Source organism: Mastomys coucha, unplaced genomic scaffold, assembly GCF_008632895.1.
Source record: "Mastomys coucha isolate ucsf_1 unplaced genomic scaffold, UCSF_Mcou_1 pScaffold20, whole genome shotgun sequence".
NCBI lineage: Eukaryota > Metazoa > Chordata > Mammalia > Rodentia > Muridae > Mastomys > Mastomys coucha.
The window spans coordinates 111,076,487-111,087,352 of record NW_022196903.1 but is presented as its reverse complement, the minus strand read 5'-3'; positions in this window follow the sequence as shown (position 1 = coordinate 111,087,352).

Here is a 10,866-nt window from a genome sequence, read left to right as displayed (position 1 = left end):
GTTGTTAGAGTGGGGTGTGCATGCAGCTTTGGTGCAGGTGGGAGGCCCTAGGTCGCTGGCAGGTTGGGAGGTGCATTATTTAGAAAGGACTGTGTGTTCATAATAGGTGCAAGCAAGTAAGGGCCTTGAATGGCCAGCGTCCATTATTAAGAAAGGCACGTGCTGTTCCCTAGGCTTGCCAAATAAAATGAGTGTAGAGGGGGGTGAGGCTGAAGAAAAGAGGACTGCTGGGGCTTGCAAGCCAGCCAGCCCAGCCAAAACTTTTGTGCTCCATATGCAAAGAGACCCTACGTTAAGGAAATAAGCCAGAAAGTAAGGGAGCAGGTACCCCCATGAACACACACGCATTCACACACACATACACACACACACCATGTAAAGAAAGGTCTCAAGGCTGGGTTAGGTAACATGTAAGTTCAACACTCAGGCAGTTGAAGCAAGAGGATCATTGACACTCAAGACTAGCCCCACCTGGGGTGATGGCTCAGCAGTTAGGAGCAGTGTCTGCTCTTCTGGAAGATGACTAGGGTTCCAGCTTGAGCATGCACACGGCAAACCCCAATTGTCTACCACTACAGTTCCAAGGCACCTGACACCCACCCTCTTCTGGCCTCCACAGGCACTGCATACACATAACACACGGACATGCAGGCAAAACACCCATATGCGTAAAACAGGTCTTTAAAAAAAAAGCCATCCCCATATTAAAAAAGAGAAAGTCCGGAGTTCCCAAAGGTTTCTAGGGTTGTTGGAGCTCAGCGAGTTCCGAGGTGTGGGGTCTCAGGAGCCAAACTATGTATGTGTGTGACTAGCAGACCAACAAGGGGATGATTACAGATACAGGTGGCCCAAGGGGCCCTCTTGCTGTTGAAGAGAATGTGGTGGCACATGCCTTTAACACAGGTCTTTGTGAGTTCAAGGCCAGCCTGATCTACATAGTGAGCTTCGGGCCAGTTATGGCTACATAGTTAAAAGGACAACATAAACCTCAGGAACTAGGCCATAAGGCATCAGCTCCAGGAACAGACCATAAAATCCAGAAATGAGGTCATAAAACCCCCTCCCAAAGAACAGCCTTCGAATAACCACAAAAGTGGAGAGATATCTTATCTCAGGATGGGTCCTCTGTGCTGGGCAGCCCTATCTCACCCTGTGGTTAAATGTTCATGACATAGGAATGCAGGCCACTGAGCACCTGGCACACCAATCAGACAGAAGCTGAACCCTGTGACCACCTAGTATCCATCAATGAAATTTTAGATTATCTAATCCCTCTAGAAAACTCTCCTAATTCCCTTTAATAAGCCATTTTGAAGAATGGTTGGCCCCCACAAACTGGTTGTTTCTGCAGAATAAGTGCTTTATTGTCTTTGCATACTATCTGAGTCTGGGGTCTTCCTTCAGTGATTTTCAGACCCCTACATAGTAAGTCCTGGTCCAAAGGAAGGAAGAGGGGGAGAAAGGAAGGAAGGAAGGAAGGAAGGGAGGGAAGGAGAGAGAGAAGAAGGAAGGAAGGAAAAAGAGAGAGAGAGAAAGGAAAAGATTTAGTGTATAGATTCAGGGACAGTAAAGATCCAGGATGACAGTCAGGTTTCCCGTTTTACCACTGTGTAGGTGACAGAGTAGGCAGGAGAGTTTAAAGGGAAACCAAGCATTTATTCTGAGAAGTGTTCATTTTAGCAGCTGTGGCCTGTAAGGTGCTGCTAGGAAATGAAAGCAGTGCCCAGAGCCGAGAAGTCCTGCAATGAACATGCACAGTACAGACACTGCGCGCACAGGTGATCTGGGGTAGGGAGAACACACTTGCGAAGAGGAGGGAGTCTCCGGCTGCATTTGTCTGTGTGCGGTGGTTCTGTGGATGCTCTCAGGGTCTCTCTTCTCCCAGATGCCTTCCTTCTTAACAGTGCCCAAAGACCCTCATCAGATACAAACCAGGGGCTGCGCTGCGGGAGGGCTCAGTTGGTAACCTGCTTGTGACCTGAGTTGGTTCCCCAGCACCCACATTAAGAAACAAACCAACAAACAAAAACAAACCTGATGTGGCACGGTGTACATGGGAAAGGGAAAGGGAGAGTCATAAAGATCTTTGAGACTCACAGCCAGCTTAGACCACTCTACTCGACAAGTTCCAGGTCAGTGAGACTATCTGCAAAACAAGACGCATAGCACCCGAGAACTGACAGCCACGGTGTGTACATACACACAGATGCGCGTGCTCACACACACACACACACACACACACACACACACACACACACCACACATACACACAGAATGCAAACCGATGTCTCTCCTTGAAAGAAGTTCTCCCTGACCCCTCAGAGGTGGACCCTCTACAGCACCATAAGGCTCTGATTACCTCATCCATTCACATGGGCAGGCAGGCAGGCTAGCAAGCAGGAGGGCAGAGTCAGCTGCCTCGCTCTCAGGTGTCTCAGGAGGGAGAGAACTCCATGTTTGTGCCTGGACGAGCCATATAGAACTGAGAGAGAGGACACAGGGGAGCTTCATCCCTTTGAGACAACCTGAAGAGCCTTCAGAGGGTGGACATCCCTCTGGCCTTGTTCAGTTGGGAGAGAGTAATTTTCTTTCCTCTGTGCGATCTCCCAAAACAGGCTCCCCGCTTTCTGCTGATAACTGACCATGTGCAGGCCATCCACGGTCAGCACACAAAAGATAATCACAGATCGGACACCTTCTAAGCCAGAATAGGAAAAAGAAAAGTTCCTATACCTCTGGATTCAGAAGCACCACCATCAACACATACTCTGGACGCAAACCCAGGCTGAGATGGTCGCTGGGCACTTTGCAGCAACCACCATATCTTCATGCTGTCTGTTTGTGCATCCGGGAGACAGCAGCCATGGCAAAAAACTAATGTGAATGTTCACCAAGACAGCATTTGGGGACGGCAGGGGATCCTGCTGCTAGGAGGCTGTGCAGAGCTGTTGTAGTTGGCTCTAAGACACACATGGTAGATCTGCAGCCCGGGAGAGTAGCTGAAAGAGGGACCTCCAAGGAAAACTGTTCATAGAAGAAAGTCTGCCCTACTCCCACCCCCGCCCCGCCCTGCCCTCAGCAGTCTCAGTTTTTGTTCTGTTTTCTTGTAGCCCACACCTGTCTCAAGTTTGCTATATAGAAGATGACCTCAAACTCCTGACCTCCTGACCTAGACTCTGCCACTGCTCCCAGCTAAAAATAAAATAAAATAAAAAGTAAGAGGCCCTCTAGAGGTTACCTTATTCTCAGTCAAGAAGGCCCTCAACCCCAAATTCCTTTCCTCAGGTGAGTTCTAACCCCAGGCTACAGAGGGTGACAACCACCACACTGCAGCTCCCTGCAGGCAGGAAGACCTTCCTTAGAAGTGGTCCAGGGAGGTACCTCGGATCTACGCCAACAGAAGGACCTAGCACTTTTGCATAATTTCTACCCTCTTCAAAGACCCAATCCCATGTCTACTGCCAAGATTTTTTTTTTTTTTTTTTTTTTTTTTTTGAGACAGGGTTTCTCTGTGTAGCTTTGGCTGTCCTGGAACTCACTCTGTAGACCAGGCTGGCCTCGAACTCAGAAATCCGCCTGCCTCTGCCTCTCAAGTGCTGAGATTAAAGGCATGTGCCACCACCACCCAGCCAAGATCTTTAATAAATAGAAAGAAAACATGTCCCCATTGAAGGCAGAGGACCAGTGGGAGCTGGACAGAGGCCAGAACTAGGAGCCTAGTTCCCTGTGTGTAACTTTGCCAAGCACAAAGGTGAGAAATGAGCTCATCTACGGTGTTCATCATGCTTGGATGCTATGTGACTCCTCTCGGGGCTGCCCATGACTGACCGTATACTCAGTGGCCGACACTCAGGCCTGGTGTTCTATGCTATGGCCAGCTCCTATGCTAATGTACCTATCATTTTTAGATGTTATGCCTAGTGCTAGCCAGGTGTGGGAAACAGAGGGAGGGGGATCTCTGCAAAGACCACAAAGTGGGTTCCAGGACAGCCAGGGCTACACACAAAACCTCTCTCTTTAAAAAACAATGAGGAAGTATTGGGAATGAGACTGGAGAGATGGCTCAGTGGGCTAAGAGTGGTTCTTGCTCTTCCAGAGGACTCAGGTTCAGCACTTACAGTGGTAGCTGAGAACCACCTACAACTTCACGTCTAGGAAACCCTGTGTCCTCTGACCTTGGACACCTTCACATAAGTGGTGCACATAAATTCATGCTGGCACACATACACACATAATTCATAAACGTGCACATAAAACCATTAAGGCACACATACACACAATTATAATAATAATAAGGTATCTTTTCTAAGGAGAGTTAAGGAAATAGTGCGATGGCTCAGTGGGATAGTGGTTTGAGTGACAGATGTCTCCCAGAGTCTGATATTTGAATGTCTGGCCCTGGTTGGTGAAGCTGCTTGGGGAAGCTTTAGGAGATCTGGCCTTGTTGGAGGACGTCAGGAGGTGGGTTTGGAGAGTCTGAGACTCATGCCATTTCAGGTTGGTACTCAGTGTTGACTCAGTGTTGAGGATGTGAATGCCCAGCTGTTCCTACCACCATGCGTGCCTGATGCCATGTTTTCCTGTTGGGATGGAGATGGATTCTCATCCCTATGAAACCGTAAGCCCCAATTGTCTTATCTCAGCAACAGGAAAGTAACTGATAACATGGGTCCAGGCACTTGCTGTACAAACCTGACAGACTTGAGTTGGATTCCTGGAACCCATGTAATGGGATAGAGAAAACAATGCAAAATTGTCCTCTGACTTCAACATGTCTCTCTCTCTCTCTCTCTCTCTCTCTCTCTCTCTCTCTCTCTCTCTCTCTCACACACACACACACACACACACACACACACACACACATATCATGATGATGATGATGATGATTAGTCACCTAAAAAAGAAGTGCTGGGACTGGGGAGATGGCTCAGATGGCAAAGTGTTTGTCAATCATGTGTTAGGACCCACGCCACAATCTCCAACACTCACAGAAAAAGAGCGTGGTATAGCAGTTTCCACTTGTAATCTCAGTGCAGACATTGGAGAGGCAGAGACTTGCTAGACAGTGCCACTTGCTAGACAGCCAATGTAGCCTGATTGGCAGGCTCCCTGCCTCAAAAAAACCAAGATGTTTGCCAGGCATGATGGCCCATACCCCCAGTCCTCAAACTGCATAGACAGAAACAGGTAGAATCTCTTGTGAGTTCAGAGCTGACCAAGCCTAAAGAGAGATAACATGTCACATAGAAAAAAAAAAAGAACTGGGCTGTGGTGGTGCACGCCTTTAATCCCAGCACTTGGGAAGCAGAGGCAGGTGGATTTCTGAGTTCGAGGCCAGCCTGGTCTACAGAGTGAGTTCCAGGACAGCCAGAGCTATACAGAGAAACCCTGTCTAGAAAAAAAAAAAAAAAGAAAGAAAGAAAGGAAGAAAGAAAGAAAGAAAAGGAAAGGAAACCCAGGATGGCTCAGTAGGAAAAGGCACGTGCCCTGCAAGTCTGGCAACCTGAGTTCCATCCCTGGAACCACAGATAGGAGGAAGAAGAAAACTAATTCCCCCCCCCCCCAAATTACCCTCTGACTTCCATACACACATCATGGCACATACCATGGACACACCCCACACAAACGCATCAGGCACATACACAAACATATACAGTAGATATACACAAGAACTGCAAGACTGAAGAGGTGCTGGCAAAGTGCAAGGGTTCAAGGGGACCACCTTACAACCTCTTCTCTACAACATGCTGGAACCCCAAGAACACACACCACCACATGGAGCCTCCTAGAGCCAGAGGGACCTGAGAATTTCACCTCTATCTCAGCACAGATGTGTCAGCAGTTAACTCAATGAATACTTATTTCTTATTTCCTATTAATAATAATCTCCACCTTGCGAGTGTCTGTTTGGTATAAGGACTCCACACTGTGCTTGCTAGGCGCCTCTCAGGAGCTGCCCCCCTTCTTCCTATGTCATTTCTTCCTTTCCGTATCCATGTCCCCTCCTCTTTTTGCTAGATAGAAATTTCCATAGCCTTAACAACCTCTAAATCTAAGCCTATGGACTCCACCATTCCCCCTCTACTTTATTTACTTTTTTTCTTTTCAAAGTCAGTCCAATTCTTCTTCTTCTTCTTTTTTTTTTTCTTTTCTCTTTCAAGGCAGGGTTTCTCTGTGTAGCCTTGGCTGTCCTGGAATTCACTCTGTAGAGCAGGCTGGCCTCGAACTCAGAAATCTGCCTGCCTCTGCCTCCCAAGTATTGGGATTAAAGGCACGTGCCACCACTGCCTACCTTCAAGCCAATTCTTTTTTTTTTTTTTTTTAAAGATTTATTTATTTATTATATGTAAGTACACAGTAGCTGTCTTCAGACATCCCAGAAGAGGGCATCAGATCTCATTATGGATGGTTGTGAGCCACCATGTGGTTTCTAGGATTTGAACTCAGGACCTCTGGAAGAGCAGTCAGTGCTCTTAACAGCTGAGCTATCTCTCCAGGCCCTTCAATCCAATTCTTTTTTTTTTTTAAGATTTATTTATTTATTTTTATGTGTATGAGTACACTGTAGCTGTACAGTTGGCCATGAGCCATCACGAGGCTGCTGAGAATTGAACTCAGGACCTCTGCTCCCTCCAGTGTAATACACTGTAGCTGTCTTCAGATATACCAGAAGAGGGCGTCAGATCTCATCACGGATGGTTGTGAGCCACCATGTGGTTGCTGGAATCCAAACTCAGGACCTTTGGAAGTGCAGTCAGTGCTCTTACCCGCTGAGCCATCTCACCAGCCACTCAATCCAATTCTTTTTTTTTTTTTTTTTTTTTTTGAGACAGGGTTTCTCTGTGTAGCCCTGGCTGTCCTGGAACTCACTCTGTAGACCAGGCTGGCCTCAAACTCAGAAATCCACCTGCCTCTGCCTCCCAAGTGCTGGGATTAAAGGCGTGCACTACCACCACCTGGCTCAATCCAATTCTTAACCTTGTGTTTCAGTTAGGTTTTTTTTGTTTGTTTTTGGTTTTTGTCAGTTTGACAGAAGTCAGGGTCATCTGGAAAGATGGGGCTTCAGTTGGAAAGTGTTTCCATCAGATTGGCCTGTGAACACGTCTTTGGGGCATTTTCCTGAATAGTGATTGGTGTGAGCAGGCCCAGCCTACAGTGGGTGATGCCACCCCTAGGAAGGTGGTCCTGAGAAGTATAAGAGAGCAGACTGAGCAAGCCAGTAAGCAGCACTCCTCCATGGCCTCTGCATCAGTTTCTGCCTCCAGGTCCCTGCCCTGCTGGAGTTACTTCAGTGATGGACTGTGATGTGGAACAACTGTGAGCTGAAAACCTTTTCCTCACCATGCTGCTTCTGGTCATGGCGCTTCATCCCAGCACTAGAAACCTTGACTAAATCCTCTAGTCTGCTCCCTCCACTCCCAACCTCCTTAGCTAAGCTCCGAGTCTAGTCTGTGCTGTCCTTGGTCACTTATCTTTCAGCACTTATCTTTCAGCACAGTGACAAAGCAACCATTGCACTAGTTGGCTAGTACAGAATTCGCAGAGACACTGTCACAGCTGTAGGCTCTCTCACAGTTAATATCCTACTTCCGAATAATATTTACAGCCTGAGTTCCCTGACGGAGAAACTATCACAAGTACACACTCAACCATACCACATCTGAAAATCAACACCAAACAGATCGAGGATCTCAAACGGAGGACCCCAAAGTAAAACCTGAAACTCGGAATCAGTGTGGGGAGGTGAGGGAGTAGATAATACACTTCAAGATGTAGGCACAGGTAAGGACTTTCTGAATAGGCCTCTCATGATTGCTCAGAAATAAGACCAATAATAAATAAATGGAATCTTGTAATATAAAAAGACCTTTGTACAACAAAGGAAACATTCAGTCAAATGAGGAAAGGGCCCACTGAATGGGAGAAAATTTTAGGCAGCTATAAGTCTCAGAGAAAATTTAGAATAAATAAAAAAAAATTCAAAAAACTAAACATCAAGAAAACTAACACCCAATTAAAAAATGAGCAATGGAACTGAACAAAGTTCTCAAAAAGAAGAACTACAAATGGCTAATAAGGATTGTCAAAAATATTGAACGCCGTGCTTAGTGGTGCATGAATTTAATCCCAGTAGAGGCAGGTGGAGCTCGGTGATTTTCAGGCCAGCCTGGTCTATACAGTTGAGTTTCAAGACAGCCTCAGCTACACAGTGAGATCCTGCCTCAAAACAAGCAAAAGAGAGAAAGGAAGAAAGGAAGAAAGGAAGAAAGAAAGAAAGAAAGAAAGCAAGCAAGCAAGCGGGGGGAGAGGAAGGGAGGAAAGAAGGAAGGGAAAAAGAGAGAGAGAAAGGGAGGGAAGGAGGCAGAGAGGGAAGGGAATATTGTTGGCCATCAGGAAATGCAAATTAAGACAACTCAGTGATTCCATCTTACCCCAGTCAGAATGGCTATCACTAAGGAAATAAACGACTGCCGGAGAGACCTCACTGCTCTTGCAGAAGATCCAGGCTCAGTTCCCAGCCCCCATATGGTGGCTCCCCAACATCCATAGCTCCAGTTCCAGGGGACCTAATGCTCTCTCCTGACTTCTATGAGCACTCACGTGTACACATACATACATGGAGACAAATCAAACTTGTACACAAAAAATAAGTAAAATCTTCAAAAATCAATAAATCTTCAAAACAAGTGACAACAAATATTGGCAAGGATGTAGGGAACAGGGAAATGTTACTCACTCTTGATGGGGAATGTAATTCAGTACAGCCACTATGAAAGTCACTGTGGAGCTTTCTCAAAAAGCTGAAAATAAACCTACCACATGTTCTGTTCTGTTATGCCATTCCTCAGAATATAGCCAAAGCAGCCCACATCTACAGACAGACCCGCACAGACATCTTTGTTGCCACGTTGCTGCCGTACTCGCAATAGCTAGGCAATAGACCTAGCCTGGAAGAGCAGTGCTTGATCAGGAGACAGTGGGGGGGAGGGGGCACATATACAGTGGGATTTTATTCAGCTTTAAGAAAAAGTGAAATTTGAGGGGAAATGGATGTGACTGAAAAATATACTAATCGAGTTAAGAGAAATGTGCTGATTGCTTTTTGTCAATTTGACATAAACCTAGACGTATCTGGGAAGAGGGAATCTTAACTGAGAAAATGACTCCATATCTGAGGAGAAATGGAGAAAATGCCTCCATAAGATTGACTTCTAGCCAGGCGGTGGTAGTGCACGCCTTTAATCCCAGCACTTGGGAGGCAGAGGCAGGCAGATCTCTGAGTTCAAGGCCAGCCTGGTTTACAGAGCCAAATTCTAGAGCTATAGAGGGAAACCCTATCTCAAAAGACAAAGAACAAAAGGAGGAGGAGGGAGGAGAGAGGAAGAGAAATGAAGAATGACTTGATACAGAATGAGTAAGCCCCGGGGAATAAGCCAATAAGCACTTCTCCACGGCCCCTGCTTCAGTTCCCCGTCTCCAGGTCCCCGCCCTTCAGGAACAGACTCTTCCCTGGACACATTAGCTTGAACAAACCCTTTCCTCACTGTGTCGTTTTGGTCATGACTGTTATCATAGCAATAGAAACCTAAACTAATACACTGGGCCTAAAAAACGAAGAATGGCAGGTGTGTTCTCCTTCACGTATGAATTGCTGCTTTGTGGTTTTGGATTTATGTGGTTAATAGGGAGTGTCTGCAGAGGCCAGGAAGCTAGGAAGGGCCCAGGAGGGGAAGAGTGTTCTTAAGAGGATAGAACATATGTGATATGAAGGTATGGAAGAGAATATTGGCAGTTAAACGTTTACCCTGAAATATGGAAAGGAAATAGGGGTAAGTTGGTAAGGTAAAAATAAAGGTGTACATAAAAAAACTATGAAAACCCACTACCTAGAAACTTCTATGTAGGCTAGGCTGGACTAAAACTCCCAGAGATCCTTCTGCCTCTGCCTCCCAAGTGCTGGGATAAAAAGCGTGCACCACACCTGGCAGAGAAGGTTTGGGGAACCCTGAGGAAGAGAAGTGGAAAGAATGTAAGAGTGGGAGGATGGGGCATGGGGAGATGTGCTCTCGCAGGCATGACATAGCCACTGGACTCACAAACTTACTACAGCATGTTTACCTGCACAAGACAGAGCCAACAAAATCTATCAACAATCCAGCACACAGTACCAACTCAAGAGAGAAGGATGGGGAAGAAGAGGAGCGAGAGGGCAGAGTTTGGATGGATATGATTAAGATACATCATAAGCACCTAGGAAAGTGTCAAAGAATACACAAAAGACACCCTTAAAAGGAAAACACTGAGTGATGGTGGTGGCACACGCCTTTAATCCCAGCAGAGGCAGGTGGATCTCTTGAATTCAAGGCCAGCCTGATCTACAGAGCAAGTTCCAGGACAGCCAGGGCTACACAGAGAAACCCTGTCTCCAGAAAGGAATAATAATAGAGGTAAAGAATAAACATATAAATGAAGTAATGAAGGGTAAATTTGTGAAGTGTTCCATCTTTTTTTTTGTTTTGTTTTGTTTTGTTTTGGTTGGTTGGTTGGTTGGTTGGTTTTTTTGTTTTGTTTTGTTTTGTTTTTGAAACAGGGTTTCTTTGTATATAGCCCTGGCTCTCCTGGATCTCACTCTGTAGACCAGGCTGGCCTCTAACTCAGAAATCTACCTGTCTCTGCCTCCCAAGTGCTGGGATTAAAGGCGTGTGCCACCACGGCCAAGCGAAGTGTTCCATTTTTTAAAAATGTACTCAGGGGAGGAAGGGTGACTAGAGAGATGGCTCAGCATTTAAGAGCACTGACTGTGGCCGGGCGGTGGTGGCGCACGCCTTTAATCCCAGCACTTGGGAGGCAGAGGCAGGCGGATTT